At 42.6% G+C, this 17,009-nt stretch overlaps 1 long non-coding RNA gene across 1 annotated transcript in view; it reads left to right on the top strand.

The window, feature by feature from the left end:
- Nucleotides 1–17,009, top strand: part of LOC109685570 (uncharacterized) — a 229,554-nt gene that overhangs the window by 4,038 nt on the left and 208,507 nt on the right. The window lies entirely within an intron of this gene.

Genomic DNA, 17,009 nt, shown 5'->3' on the forward strand with positions numbered 1-17,009 from the left:
CAACTCACTGCCCAAAATCCCATTGCAAGTTTTTATCTCTGCATGGATGTTCACCCAGGAACGTGGTTTTTTTTTGGTACTGGGGATTGAACCCAGGGCCTATGCACGCTAGGCAAGTGCTCTACCATTGAGTTATACCCCCAGCCTTTAAAGTTTTCTATTTTGAGACAGAATCTCACCAAATTGGTGTCAAACTTGTGATTTTTGTGATCCTCTTGCCTCAGCCTACCACGTAGCTGGTATTATAGACACACACGACCATGCTGGGTCCTTGATTTTTCAAAAAGAAACCCATTAAAAAGGAAAGATGGTGAGTTTGGTTCAGCACATTCTCTGTTGAGTGCTGATTCTTGGCTTGGTATCTCATTAAATGTTGGAGATACAGAGAGCCATTGACCATGAGGGCTTTGGTTTCAGAGTAAACACAAGAATCTCCTGGGACTTCCACATAGGGATGCTGACTTGGGTGAGGCCCAAGCAGCTACACTGGCAACAGACCCTGGAGTGATTCTGATGCAGGTCTACACTGTGATGAATGGAACGTGGAACTTAAATCTGATAAATGAATTAAAAGAGCCAGAATCCATGACCAAAAGTCAATTCCCTGAGACTCAGTCCTTGCTTTTTGGTGACAATGTGGACTTGTAATCAAAAGTTTCATAGGGATTATAAGGAAAATGCTTCAAGAACTGCCATGGGTTACAAAATGTACATGTTGGAAGTTTATTTCCAGGTGCTGCAGGTGAGATTCATGGTGTTTTAAATCCATGTTTGACTTTCCTGGTATAACAACAAAGCAGGCATATGTATGCATATTAAGATGCCTTAAATCTGTGAGTTTCTTCGAGCCACACTTGCCAAAGCAGACATACACGTGTGAGTGGCATTTCCACGTTTTACACCGTCGTTAGATCTCATCTCTGTGCACCTTCAGAAATGAGATAAAGATTGGTTCTGTTTGATTCCTTTAGTGTCATGTAATCTTTGTGTAATAGAACAATCAAGGAGGTTTAATTACCAGTGACAGTATGCTGGGAAGCTTGTAATCTAAATGAAGCCTGGCCTAGGAGGCACATCCTGGCGTGACTGCGTTTCACAAAAAGGAACAGTCTGCTCTCAATTAGCATGAAAATTAGTTGTGAAATTGACTTAAGATTTTCCAGTGTGTGCGGGTGGCTCAGCTGGAAGAAACAGACTCCCTCTATAGGGAATTCGCCCTCGGTGGGCCAACCAGGAGCTGCCAACTCCAACCCGGTTAAACTCTTTGACTGTCAAGGTTCTCTCCAAAACCACATTCCATCATTAACCAAGTTGGTATTTCCTGGAGCCCATGCTGTGCCACCGCAGCAGGGACTGTGCCATGTCTGTTGTGCTCAAAGAAATTATCCTCTGATGTGCAGCCACTCCTGTGTAACAGTGAAATAAGAGCACCGTTCAGACAGACAGATAGTCAAACTCTTGGGAAGGATGCAAGCAGCTTGCTGCTAATCTTTGGTTTCATTTTTGTCCTAAGGCTGACTGTCTTAGAATGGCCACAAAATTTGTTGGGAAAGGATGGCAGTGACCATTGCTTGAGGTCTGCCAAGGAAGCCAGATGAGAATGTGGGTTGTCCCGTTATCATTACATGGGTGTGATGCTAAAGGTATTTTTAGCATCACTGTCCCGTAGATCTTCCTACAATGACAGAAGTGTTCCTCATCTGTACTAGGATGGCAGCTCCTAACCACATGTGGCTATTGAGCAGTGTGACTGAGGAAATAAATCTTCAATTTTGTTCACATTCTAATTTAAGTGGCCAGTGGCTACTGATCCAGTAGGATCTAAGGATTGTAGTTCTGTGTTTCTTCCTGTCCCCCAGCCCTCTGGGAAATATCAGCTCCAGTTCTCCGAAAAGGACACCAAACCCTTCAGGTTAAACTTACGCTTTGGGAAAGTTCTTTAAAGGGTATCTGGGGAGGAGAGAGACTAAAACAAGCCTCATGATTATTAACAAAAAGCTCACACACCGCCGCTCACCACCACCTAGTATCCACTCCCATTGTACTCTCTATTACCTCAGTTAAGGGACTTAGGATTTAAAAACAAGCCCTTTAAACTCAGCCAAAACAATATGCTTTTAGTAACAAATGTCCTTATCTCTTCATGCTTTAGTACATGATCTTGATGCATTGAATATCAGCATCAACTAGCAAACCTGACTTTAAACAGCTAATATTCTGGCAGGGCAGATACACCATTTCCCAAAGTAGGCTCATGCAACCTTAGACCCATGGAGTGCCTGTGGGAGGGCACTCTGTCATGTACAGTGGGTCAAGGTTGCATTTGATACTTTCTCTTGCAAGTGCATACTCTATTCAGATTTGGTAAAAAGATTCTGTTTCCAAAAAATCCTGCTGTAAATTCGACATTGTTTAGCTCAGCTTTCCTCTCGTGGACTTGGTCACAAAGTTCTTTTGGTTCCCTTAGGGCCCATGATCTTCCATCTCTACTGGTGCATAGTATAGGTGCTAGAGGCACTTTGGGTCATGCTACAGGAAAGCAATGGGTAGGGACACAGGATGATGAACTGTTTCTTCCTAGGGATAAAGAAGACTTTCATGGAGAACCTGTTGCTGCCATCGCTGCCCAAAATAGTATCTAAAATGCAGACAGTCTCCAATGGAACAATGGTTCCACTCACTAGTTTTTGACTGTATAATGGTGCAAAATCCATATGAATTCTGGAGCACCTGGACTTTGATTATTGAATTTTCATTTTTTCCTGGCCTCATGATAGTGGGTAGGATATTCTCTGTGCTGGGCAGCAGCAGTGAGCTGCAGATCCCAATCAGCCCATGTGATCACAGAGTGAACACTGATACCGTACAGTGTGCCATGTTGCCAAGAGATGATGCTTGGTTGGCTAGGTTTATGAAATACATCTTTTTCTTTTCAGATGGGGTCTCACTATGTAGCCCACGCTGGCCTCGAACTCATGATCCTCCTGCTTCAGCCTCTGAGTGTTGGGATTTCAGGTGTGTATCACCACTTCTGGCCCTTAAATATATGTTCAACTTACAATTTTCAACTCATGATGAGTTTATGGATGTAAGTCCATAGCAAGTCAAGGAACATCTGTACTTCCATTTCTTATTTTAGTTTTCTTCCTAGTACTCAACACTACCTGATAAAATACATATTTGGTTTTTCTTAATCTTCTGCCTCCCCCCACAAAAATCTAAGCCCCAGGAGAGAGGGAACAAGGTCTTTTTTTTTCTACTGCTATAGTCTTAGCACTCAGCTAGTCCATAGATATTTAAAAACTAAATAGTGAAGAAACATTTCAGCTGGGCTTTGAAGGAGGAAGGATTTTGATGATCTAGATTACAGGTGATCATTCTAGAAGAAAAAAGGGGCACAGAAAAATAATAATAAGAGGTATGCAGGAGCTGACTTGACTGAAGAAAGGGTGGGACCCCAGTAGTAGAAGATGATACTGCAAGGGAAAGGTTGAAGCCAGAGTGTGGACAGAGAGAGGAGAGTTGGCTTGAGTTACAGATGCACATTCTAAAATGGATGAAATATTGGAGGCACCTTTGTGTTTCTGGAGAGTGTGAGGTCCTTTGCTGAGGAGGGGGAAATGGGCTACTCTCCATTTACTGGAGTTCTGGCCTGGTTGCCAGCCCACAAGCATTAATCATGCACACACGTGCACACACACACACACACAGTGTGTGTGCATGGAAAATGGGCTTGTGTCAATGCTTTCTACATGGAAGCAAAAGACAGCATAAAACATGAATGCCACGGGAGGCTGTCCAATGATGCTGTCCTTATAAACAAGCATCGCTGGGATGTTCACTGTGGATGGCATTCTTCTGGAAAGACTGCTGCCTGTCAGACTGCATCTCCTCTCTGCTTTGTCATTCAGAATACAGATGTGCTTTGGAGGCAGAGATGAAAAGCAGAACTTGTCCCTTTGAATGGTATTTTGTCTTTCCTCATATTTAAAAGTAACATTTTATTCCCCAGATAGATGGTGGGCAGCCACTGGGCTAATTCACTTAGCCCCACGGGAAATGAGGTATTTAATGGCTTCCATAACCTGAGTCCTCCTCTGACCTTGTGTCACAGTTGAGATGTACGTCCTACTTAATGTGTGCTTCCTGTAGCATCCCCTGGCACCTAGGCAGCACCAAGATTGCTAGTCTTCCCTTCTCTAACCCCCTGCTAAAGTCACATGTGTGTTGAACTGTAATTGAATGATGAGGACAACAATGCAGCAGTAACTTATGTCGGAGGGTGTCAGGTGGTGTAGAAGGTGGTGTTCATTGCTCTTGTGCAGATGGGCTCATGTATTCCTCAGGAGCATCCTGGGAGGAGGACTCTTATTTTCTTTCCTTTTGCTGATAAACATAGCTAGGCAGAGAACAGAAAAACGATTTGGTATCATAAAGTAGGGTGGAGCTGTGATTAGGATAAAACTGCCAAAACCCACACTCTATGACACTGCTCCTTAGTCAACATCATTTTATACTTTTGCCTAAGTGTCCATTTGATCACTAGTGTATGTATGTGTGTGTGTGTGTGTGTGTGTGTAGGTCACCTCAGACATCCTTATTTGTAATATATACATTTCCTGTTTAAAAACGTGGTTTAAAGCCTGGCACTGGTGGCTCATCGCTATAATGCTAGCTACTCATGAGGCAGAGATCAGGAGGATTACAGTTCAAAGCCAGCTTGGATAGTCTGAGAAACCCTATCTTGAAACAAAAAATGGCTGGTGGAGTGGCTCAAGTGGTAGAGCACCCACCTAGCCAAGTGGCCCTGAGTTCAAACCCCAGTACCACACACACACACACACACACACACAAAGGTGGTTTACTTGATAGTTAATGAAAGCTATATTGAAAACTGAAACGGAAAATGAGGAGGCAAAATGCCTGCTGTGTGCTTAAGTTTATCTCTCAGCTTCTGGGTAGTCCAGGGAAGGAAGAATGTGCCTCTTTTCTTTTTTTGAACTTCCAGGTAACGCAGGGAAGGGAAGAAGGATGTTTTTTTTCCATTCCATGTCTACTTCACGCTAAATGTCTCCTCCCTGTTCATTCCTTGTGAGTCCACAGATGATGGGCTCGTCTAGCTCTGAGGGGCACTAGAGTCCTCATTTCTCTTTAGGACAGAAGAGAAAGTGAAAGAGAATCAGTACTGAAGTCTTAAACCTGTGCTAACCCCTAGGGGTGGGGCATTTTCTGTGTGTTTAATGATGCTTTCAAGGAATGAACCTTACAAAGTCTATGTTGGGCTGTAATTCTGCACACAGTCAGCTCACTAGGGAAGGGCATACAGAGGTCATGATCTATTCCTGCTAGAATAAGATTTGAAATATCCATGAAGTCCACAGAAAGAACCAGAAAGAACGCTGAAGGAATGGGAGGAGCTGGCCTTGCTACTGAGAACCACAGTGCTCCTGAACCACAAAGAACTGGGCTCAAATCCTGCCTCAGACATGGCCTCTTGACTTACACAATCTAAAGGAATAATGAAGCCCAGTGTTTCTGATCCAGTTGGTCTGGGGTCAGGCTCAACAGTCTGCTCCCAGGTGATGTTGGTGCTATAACTCCATGAATCGTGCCTTGCTGGTCCAAGTGTGGTCCATGGATTAACAGCATCAGCGCCAGCTGGCAACGTGTAGCCCTGTGGAATTAGATCCTGCACTCCACCAAGACTCCCAGGTGGGTTGTCTCCACAGTGAGAGCTGGGAGGCATCACACTGGAGGCAACAAGAGCTTCTGAGAACTTAGCTGCTACCAGGAATCGTTCAGTTTCCCTCATGTGTGCCAAGTTCAGCCCATGTCCAGTTTTGGCTTATGATCATACCACAAAGGGTTTCCTGTTCCTCTAATCCCTGGGTGGACGTGAATGTCCCAGATCTGAATGACACTGTACCAGAGGCACAGTGCCTCTGTGGTGTGTCATACAATGTGAGGTGTACCCGCTCTGAGTTTCAATCCCAGCTTTGCTACATCATTGCTGTCTCAGTATCTCCCCCAGCCTCCTTCTAAATCAAGTCAAAGAGCAGGAACCACCTCAGAGGATTGTCACTCATGTGTATAAGATTCCTGGAACAATTGTGGACCTATAACAAGAATTCCTTAAGTCACAGTCTTAGTCTGTGACACTTTCAAGTGCCAGCTTCTGTCATGATTTCTTACGTGCGTGTCTTTATCAGCTGTGTTGGTGACTGAACTTGAGCAATAGTAGCTTATTTATCTCTGAACTTGCACCTTGCATGCACTCTTTTGCACATTAGGTGCTCAGTTAGTGTTGGCTGAATGAGTGAAGAATGGGATGTGTGGGAAGTGGTTTCTCAGGAAAACACACACACACACACACACACACACACACACACACACACAGAACTAACCAAGAACTACTTTAATTGGCAGGAAAAGTTTCCCCAATGTCCACCCTCTTAAAAGCTAATTCTGTATCCGGAAGAGGCAAAATAAAGGTGACATCCGAATCCCAGTGTTACGTTAGGGTTAGAAGACACACCCAAGACAAGACAGCCACAGATAGAACCAAATATCAAGGGAAATTATGAGCTGAGACCAAATCCCTGAGCTGCCTGCCTCAAGCTCTCTCCAAGGTGTGAATAGATTATGCTTGGCAGGCCCTGAAACTTACGTACCCATAGGCTACCATGTTTCCTCTCATCCCTTCCCCTCTCCACTGTCACCTCCTCCATCTTCCACCCCTCTGGTAAGATAGTGATGAAGGAAAACAAAGAACCCAAGGCAGGGTTCTGGCTCACTATGGGCTGCAGAGACATCATAGACTATTAGACTGTCACTTTTTGTAACTCTGATCTCAAGGAACTACTGACCTGGGTTATTCCAGTACCTGGTGAAGACTGCTTGACCAGACTTTGGTCAGGTTCTTCTTCTCTATCATGGCTTACCCTTGACTCCAGTCTTGTCTTTAGCCTGTCGAGTCCAGTTTTGGCAAGAATCCCACCCCCGCTCTGTTAGTGCTTCTCCATCCATAGCCCCTACTCTGCTCCTTGGCTATCACTCCTCGATTGGTTGTCTTTGCTATGTTTGGAGTTAAACCTGAAGTCTCTCAACACCATTTCAATAGTCCTGATTAAAGTCTGCTTAGAATTTTAACACACCAGGATAATTTGTACAAAATGGTCCCTAGACCCAAGCCCCATGTGTGTCTATCACAAATGGGTATGCCTTTGTGTCCATTTTCACAGGTGACATAAGTTGTTTGACCCTGGTGATGCCCTGCCACTTTTGGCCTAGTTAAAACATTGCTGCCTTTGTGGAGGTTTATGATGAGGTCTGCTTACCTCCAAGCTCACAGGTCCACAGCTGCTGACCATGACCATGGTAAAACCTAATGTTCAAAACAAGACATGTGTCAATAAATTGAAGTTTGCACATGCTTTCCTTAAATTAGCTAACCCACAGCCCCTGTGGGGAGGCCTGAGGTACAGGCTTTTGTAGAGGCACAGTTCACAAGCCCTCTCTCACCTCTCCACCCAATGGTTGAGCTCCCTGTTGCCTCCAGACTCCCTGTCAGCTTCCTGTTGGGTGACTCTAAGCAATCTGGAATCTGTCAGTAATAAAATTCTTGTTTCTTGCATGTTGGTTTCACTTCCTCCCTGTGCCTCACCTGACTAACATACTGGAACTTAACCCTTTTCTTGGTCAGGGCTCGCCTAGAGAATGACAATCTTGGCTTTTGTCCACCCTCCAGAGAAAAGCTTTGGAAGCAAATTAGAGATCATAGCAGTGACCTGTGATAGTGGGTCACTGAAGAATGAAGGCAACTTAGTATCATGTGGTGTCCAGATTCCGGGAGCTCTGCCCCTTTCTAGCCCTGGGGAGAGTCTTAGCTTCTAAGAATTGCAGTTTGTTTTAGCCAGTGTTTTTCAAGGGGGTGGGGAGTGGGGGGAAACTATGGGAGTTTGAACTCAGGGCCTCACACTTTCTAGGTAGGCACTCTACCTCTTGAGTCACTCTGCCAGTCTTGTTTTGTGTTAGGTATTTTCTTCTTCCTTTCCTTCCTTTTCTTTCCTTTCCTTCCTTCTTTCCTCTCCTTCCTTCTTTCCTTACCTTCTTTCCCTTCTTTTCCTTTCTTTCATTCTTTCCCTTCCTTTCCTTCTTTCTTTCTGTACTAGGGCTTGAACTTGGGGCCTACACCTTGAGATACTCTACCAGCCCTTTTTGTCATGGTTTTTTTCAAGATATCTTGTGAACTATTTGTCTGGGCTGGCTTCAAACTGTGATCCTTCTGATTTCTGCTTCCTGAATATCTAGGATTGCAGGCGTGAGCCACCAGTGCCCAGCTTGTGTTGGGTATTTTTGAGGTAAGTTCTCATGAACTGTTTGCTGGGGCTAACTTTGACCTCGATTCTCCTCATCTCAGTCTCCTGAGTAGGTAGGATTAAGGATTTTAGCCACCCATGCCCAGTTTAGGGGGTGATTTTGAGGATAAAATTAAATTGTAAGTGGAAATGCATTAAGCCATGGGTCTGGTAACCACCATGTATTTAGAACATTTAAAAAAGAACAGTGTTGGGTTTTAATTCACACTCAAATTCACATTTCACTCCACTACTTATTGTTACACAATCTTGTGAAAATTATATCATCTCTTTGTACCTGATTCTTTTTTTCTGTAAAATGGAATAATCTTTGTCTAAATTGAAATTTTGCATAAAATAGACAGATCTTTATAGTCACACTCATTCTCTAAGAGTCAAATGAGTGCAAAATACATGTGGGACCTGGTAGCCACAGTGACCAAACAGCCCTGTTCTTTCCCACATGGCTTCTGTTCTGATGGCAGAAATGCAAGATAAACTGATAATTGCAGAAACAAACATGTAACTTTGTATGGCAGTAGTTGTCAGAAAGGGACAAAAACACAGGAAGCTCTAAGAGTGTGGAAGGAAAATGCTAAGCAGAACCGGTAGATTCTAAGAAAGCAGAATTTAAATGGAGTTCTGTTGGACAAAGTAGGGAAATATAGTCCACTAGGATGAGAAGGAGATCAGAGAACAGAAGGACCAGAAAGAAGTCACTGACTGTAGGCAGAAAAGGACTGAGAGAGGAAGCATCTCAGAGAAGGGCAGGGCCAGAACGTGCAGGTTCTTTTGACCATCTTAAGGAATTTGGGATTTAAACTCTCATAGCAAACCAAGCATTGTGGACATTATGGGTGTCCCCTGAAGATCTCCCTTTAAACTGCCTCTTGGTTGTCATATTTGTGGAAACTGTGTTTATGTAGCAGCTGCCGCTTGTGTGTGCTTGGTGTTTTGTGATTACTTGTCTTGCTAACAGCTGTCTGTTCCTTCAAGAATCCTGTTTACTTAATTTGGTTGGGCTGCAACGCACACAAATGGGCTTTGATATGATAAATGGGCCATGAAAGTGGAAGGAGAAAGTCTACTACACTCATTTCCATTCTATCCAGGAATAAAGCAAAAGAGGTTGCCAGCTGTGAAAAACCTGCCTTTAGAAGGTTTCTGATTGTCAGCCGACTGGGAGACAATCTTGTCAGCATGACCTGCCCAAGTGGTAATAATTAGCAATAATGTCCCAGCCCTTCTTTTACGACACACAAACATTTTCTGAATATTTCACTAAACATGGTAGAGTGGCAGGATGTTATTTTGCAATTAAAAAGTCATCTTAGAAGAACTGCTTTAATAATCCTAGGCTGCATGATTGCAAAGCTTTAAAGGCCATGTTTTGGAAGGGAGATGCCACCTAATGTCATTACCTGAACACCTGGTGGCTTGGTGCTTGTGTGAGTGTTTCCACACTGGCCGCTGGCTCCTACTCTGAAGCAGGGATGTGTAGTTTCCTATTAAACGCAGTACCATACAATGTGTGAGAACAAAGACCATTTAACTTCAGCTCTCTCTCTACCTTGGGGAGTCTAAAGGTGACAGGAAATAATGGCTCTGAGTTTCTCGGTCAAGTCACTCCACCAACTCCCAACATCTTCGGTGAAGAAGTGAATCTTATTGATGGGCTGCAGAAATAAGTTTTTTCCTGTTTAAGAGCTCTGCCCAGAGCTGAGTCCAGGGTTGTCCATCTACAGTGAGAACCAAACCTCTGTCCAGGGGTTATGTTGAGGCCATAGGGTAGGTGCCCTGAAAATATGGCTCTAATCTTGGTTTTGAAAGCAGCAAACCTTGCCTAGTGTTGGGAAAACCATTGACCTCTGAGAATTTTTCCCCCCTTTATCTAAAAAAACAAATGTCTATCTCCTAAGAGTTTTGCAAAAACCAAAGGCACTAACATAAGAAAAAGCCGTACATGAAGAAATGTGCCTGTCTAATGAAAGATTATCATGTTATTTGAGGCCTGTGTTAGTTAGTCTTTCTTTGCTGTGCATAAGTGCCTGACATAAGCAGCTTAAAAGGAGGAAAGACCTATTTTGGCTGATGCTTTTAGAGTCCCAGGTCATGGTCCAGTCAGGTCATGGTTGGCTGGGCCTGTTCTGAGGCAGAACACCATGGCAGTGGGAATAAGTGACAGGGGAGGCAGCTCCCTGCATGGAAGCCAGGAAGCAGAGAGAGCTATTAGGGATGAGAGTCAGGGATGAGCTATACCCTAAGTCACACCCTTAGTGACTCCCTTCTTCCAACTAGAACCCACCTTCTACAGGCCGTTCAGCTCTGAACTCATCAATGGCTTAATCCATTGGTGAGGTTAGTGTCCTGGGGTATTGGGGACTGATCCTTCAACACATGTGCTTTTTTTTGAGGGAATACTTCATATCCAAATCAGGCCTAAAAAAAGGACATTCTGCCCTCTTTTCTGTGCTGACCCAGAGATAAGAATTGCCACATTCTCCTTGTCTGCTCCCCTGTGATGGCAGGGATGCCCCATGGAACATACACTTTCCTTCTCCTCCTTTACCTATCACAATTCCTATCACTCACTCATCCCACAATTCATTCAGAGCTGGGGCTGTCTTGGCATAGCACTGGCCACAGTCAATTACAACGACGACAGTTCTATTATGGGAATCATCTGAGATGAAATAGCCTGCCACTAGACTCTGTTGCTCTCTGACCCTTATCTAATGCTGTGAAACTTAGAGAGGAAAGGACTGAGTGTGGAAAGTCTGTGGCGTTACCACTCAGAAAATAATTCTTTTGCTCAAGCATTTTAGTCTCTGGGGAGGGTCTCTTTTGAGAAGTGTGTCAGAAATATGGGTGCTCACCTACTAAACATGCTTCCTATTTCTTAGCCCTGCAGTTATGGCCTGTGGGTCTAGGTCTGGTCAAGGTCTTTGGACAGAAGTGGCCTGTGTCATTTCTAGAGCAAAGCACAGTGACCTCCAGCCAGCTTTTCCCAGTGTCTTACTCCTGAAAAGGCTTTGAGTTCCATATGGACAGTGACAAGATGGCAAAGACTTCATTACATCTCCTCAAGGACAGTGCATTAGTTTCCTATGGCTACTATTGCCAGATATCATGGACAGAGTGACTTAAACAGCAGAGCTTTATCTTAGAGTTCTGGAGGCTACAAGTTCAAGATCAAGGTGGGGGCAGAGTTGGTTTCTTCTGACAGCTATGTGGAAGAATCTGCTCTATAGCTCTCTCCTAATGTCTTGGGATTTGCTGGCAATTGCTTCAGCTTTCTTTGGTTTATAGAAACATCATCCCATCTCTGCCCTTCATCCTCACATGGCATTCTCCCCAAGTGCAATCATCTAAAAGCTTGACCTTGGTATAAGGACACCATTTGCATTGGATTAGGGGCCAGCCTACTCTCAGTGACCTAATCTTAACTAATTGCATCTATCATGACCTTATTTCCCAGTAAGTTCACATTTTGAGGTAATGGGGATTAGGGTCTCAACATATGAATTTTGCAAGGACACAATTTCACCCATGACAGTTGACCACAATGGATATATAACTTTAATGAAAAAAAATACTTCTATTTTAAGCAACTGACTTTTGGGGATTGTTTGTAACATCAGCATTGTTCCACTTACCCTAATTAACATGAGAAACTTAAACGGTTTTCACACATTGTCATTAGCTTGGTCATAAGTGGGAAAGAAGTTGATAGCAGCAATTTTTTTGGAAGGTGGACTCTCCCAGTGCAGCTGTTCGTGCCTTTTCAAACAGCCTTACAGAACTGAAGCTATCTGGTTGGCTACCTGAATGGCTGAGTAGGTCTTCCATGACTCACATTTAACTTTCTGCATTACTCTGTTTTCTGTTGCAAATGACACAATACAATGGATAAGGTGTACAGAAAAGAGGTTTATTTTGGCTCACAATTCTGGTCCCAGGTCAATTGGCTATATCTGATGATGATGGCCTTCGTTTTGGTAGAGTCCCAAGGCAAGAGACAGGGAGTACATATATGTTGGTCTTTCTTCCTCTTCTTAGAAAGCCTCCATTATTTAACTTTGGGGGCAGGCGCTATCCTGATTAATTTATGTAATCCTAGTCACCTCTCAACACCATAGTCATTAAATTTCTACCCTCTTCATATCTGACAAGTGGATTAAAGTCCAGATTCCTACCATAACTTCTCTCAGAATCATCTTAAGATGCTGGAAGAAAAAACAAATACTCTTTTCTTGGATCCAGTTTGTAAATAATCCATTTGTTAGCTCCAGTGAGTCAAAGGGGTCTTCAGAGATCTAGTCCAAATAAATTACCTACTTAATTGGTGAAATGGGCAGGTGCCCACATTCATGCAGTTTAATCTGAGGCAGAGCTGGGATTGGGACTCATACTTCCCATTTTAAATTTGGGGAGGGATGTTGGAGCAATGATAGTGACTATCATGGTTTGGATCTTAAATGTTCCCCAAAGAACATTTAAGGCTTGGTCCCAGCTTTGGCAGAAGTGTTCAGAGGCAGGATTTGGGGGCAATGATTGGATCACAAGGGTTCTAGCTTCACCAGTGGATTAATCCATTGATTGGTATAGGACTTAATGGGATATTGGGAGGTGATGGAAATGTTAGGAGGGGGGCCTAGCTGGAAGAGGTGAGTCACTGGGGTGGGGGGTTTTTCTTGAAGAGGCAGCCCTTTCTTGCCCTCTCTCTTTCTGTTTCCTGGTAGCCATGAGGTAAGCATCCCTACTCCTCCATGTACTCCAGCTGCTATGATGTTCTGCATTACCATTCACCCCAAAATGACTGGGCCAACCACAGAGTAAAATCTCTGAGACCATAGATCAAGATAAACCTTTCCTCCTTTAAATTGATTTATCTTAAGGTTTTTATCACAAGAACAGAAGGTAGACTTAAGACCAGGGCTAAATACATTGACTTAGCAGCTTAAGTATAAGAAGCAGAATTTAATGTAAATAGCATTTTAATAAAACTGAACATGAAAGAGAAATCGGTTGCAATAATAAAAATTAAACACTTGAAATAAGGCTAATATGAATTGAAGAATGCTGTAAGTATAAAATGCACACTAAATTTTGAAGTCTTAAAAAAAATTTGTGATTTTGCTAATAATTGTGTGTTGAAATGACAGATATGAGGTGAAATAAAATATATTAGTAAACTTTGGAGGATCATGGTTCAAGGCCAGTCTGGGCAAAGAAGTTATCAATACCTTTCTCAAAAATAAGTCAGGCATGATGGTGCATGCCTATATTCCCAGTTATGCAAGAGGAGTAGGTAGGAGGATCACAGCGTAAGGCCAGCCTGGGCAAAAATCACAAGACCCTATATGAAAAATAGCTAAAGCAAAAAAATAAATAAATAAATAAGGACTGGAGGTGTGGCCCAAGTGGTAGAGATGGCTGGTGGCTGCCCCTTGAGCTTACTACAGTCTGCTCTGCTCCCTGTTGTCCCCAAGACTCTGAAGTGGGGTATCACTTGCTGTCCACCACAAGAGAAACATCAACACAAGTGAGAGAGGACAAGTTGACAAACTTGAAATATTTCTATTTACCTGCATCTCAAACTTTTGAGGGAAAAAGTAGGAGCTACCTTTATTTGCAGACATACTCTCTCCTATTTTTCTTGAAACATTGAATCCTCTTTGAGTGTTTGGTAAGCAATGTGTATGAATCATGAGGAAATAATCCATTCTGCTTCATTGGAATGAAATGAGAGTGGTCTGCTTGACCTATGTAACTATGGGAATTAATGTCCATCTAACCACGGTCCACAGCTCCCCACCACCTCTGGCCCTCTTATGAGTCTGGGAGGATTCTACAGTGGTAATTATGCCCTGAATTTCATCAGGTCTTTTCAAGTCTGACTGGACTCAAACTCTGAAAATTGAACACAGAAAGTTGAAATTTGGTGAATATAAATGAGGAAAATCTACACAATTACCTTGCTTCATGTTTCCAATCTGGGCTGTACATCTGGTTGCCTTCTTAGTAGTAAATGGGAGACACAATAAATTTCAATCATTATATTAGATTTGGGGATGTCTGTTTATCATTATCATTTTTGAAGGAATGCCTACAAAAGGGAAATTCTTTCTTTGGGAGGTATAGAGTTTATACAGAATTTTCACTTGGGAGAAACATTGCTTTTTAAGTCACTAGGCTATCTCTATTTTCACATGAGCCTTAACTATAAAACTGGCAGATATGATTTGATTGTAACATAGTAGTTGGAGACCAGATGTCAAGGTCATGTTAGAAACATTAAGACTATGTTTTCTATTGTCGGGTAAGAGATTACCACAAATTTAGGAGCTTAAAATGACATACATTGCTATCCTTGTTTCTGAGGGTCAGGAGGCTGAGCATGGCACACTGTATCTATCCCTGCTCAGGCACCCACAAGGCTGCAGTCAAGGTATTGGCAAGGTTACAGTCATTATTTGGAGCTGGGTAACCTCTTCCATGCTCATTCTGGGTACTGAAAATGTTCAGTTCCTTATGGCCTTAGGTCCCCATTTTCCTGAGGGCTGCTATCACCTCCTAGAGGTGTCCTTATAACACAATTCCTTACTTTATCTAAGCCAACAGGGTCACATCTCTAGGACCCTTCACCTTCTTACAAAGGCTCACCTGACTTGGTCACGCACACCTCAGATAATCTCCCTTTCGATGGACTTAAAGTACACAGGTTAATATACTAATCATAATTATGATATCCCATGGCCCACACTCAAAGGGAATTATAAAAGGAATCTGTGAACTTACCCACCATAGTCTGCTCTCTGGCCCCCTTAAAATTAACTCCCAGCATTCCCATGTCTTCATCCCATTATAATACTAGTTCAAAGTCTAAGATTTTGATAGTTTAATATCTTATCATCGAAACTAAAATGTCATCATAATTTATATCCCATCCTATTCATTGTTTTCACCCACACTCAAGGAGAGGGGATTACATGGATGTGTACACAAGGAGGTAGGAATTTTGGAAGCTGTCATAGCATGCCTAGGTTCACTTAAAATGAATAAGTTATTTTTGCCTGAGATGCTTGAGCCTTGGGATAGTAGACCATTCTTGATGAGGATGGGCAGTCAAACATTCAACAGCTTTGTTTTCTATGTGGTCAAATGTCCTGCTTCCTGCTGGCCAACCCATTCCTGAAAGAGTTGGAAGTCCAATCCCCCAGCCCTGTCAGAGGAGGTTCCAGCATGAACTGCACAGCTGTCCAGGTAGTGGCTGTTGAGCCTGCTGGATCCAGACAGACACTCCTGCCCTTCTCAAAGCAGATGAGAGAAGCCCCTGTGTTTTCAGGTATTTGGAAATTGGAACAATAGCCACAAACCCACCTCCTCCCTCCTGTCAGGATACTCCTGCCTCTACCTGGAGGGAGAGAACGGTAACTTCTATTTTCCCTTTTTTGCTAGACCTCTCTCTCCTTTTCCACTGGATTTCTGGAGAAAGGAGAGGAATCCTTTAAGGTGTGTTTGCATTTTTCCCCAATTATGTTTGAGTCTCTGGCTCCAGGTAAATTTTCATTCACCTAGGGGAAACAGGACGATTTCACACTAGGAAAATGGTCTTTCATCAGGTTAATAATGTTCCAGTTAGACTTAATAAAGAAGAAATATCCTTGCTATTTCTTGATTATCTAACATATAGACTTCTGTGAATTTTAAAATAATCTATGGCATTAGTATAATTTTGATTTGATTTTTTAATAGTGTGTACATAGGTATGTGTATAGATTTTGACATTAAACTTTTCCAGATAAAGTAATGTTAGACATCTTTCTGGCAAATTTGGAAAATAATGGATCATTAAAGAAGAAAATAGAAATAACCCTAAGTACTGTAACCCAGAAATGATTACAGTAATTTAAAAAAACTCTTATTTTAACTCATATACATGTTAAAAGGTACTTTCCTATATTCAGATTGAAGAATGCTGTAGCACGTACAGTTTGCAAGTTGCTTTGGTCATTAAGCTTTACATATAAACTTTTCTCCAGACCCTATATTTTCCAAAAAATTATTTAAAATTGCTGGGTATTGTGGCACATGCTTGTACCCCATCACTCAGGGAGCTATGGCAGTAGGATTTTAAGTTTGAGGCCAACCTGGGCTACATTGCAAGACCCTGTCTCAAAAACTACCAAAAAGGCTTTGAAATTTTCAGGTGAAAGTTGCATTTTTGATAGATTGAAGTTTGAATTGTTCTTATCCTACCATTGTAGGGTGAGATATGATGTCATTAAAGTAATTCTCTCTGCAGATGACAGATGTGACAATTATGCCAGTTGCGACATCTAAAAGCAACTACCTTTTCTCCCTTATAGCTACTGAGTTGGAGTCTTTTGTAAGCTGAATGGCTGCTGACTTTTCATGCATTTAATATGGAGTACAAAGGATAGGATGGAATCTATACTCAATGATACGTTCTCTGCAGATCAAGGGCCCCTTGACAGCAGGGAGGCCCCATAGAACAGGCTTTTCTAGCATGGATTCCAGGCGTTGACTCTAAGCTCTATTATTTGCAATCTGTGTGACTTGGGCAAACACATAACCTCCCCTGTTTCTTAGTTTTCTTATCTGTAAAATGTGTATAAATGCAGTGAT

Source organism: Castor canadensis, chromosome 15 (genome assembly GCF_047511655.1).
Source record: "Castor canadensis chromosome 15, mCasCan1.hap1v2, whole genome shotgun sequence".
NCBI lineage: Eukaryota > Metazoa > Chordata > Mammalia > Rodentia > Castoridae > Castor > Castor canadensis.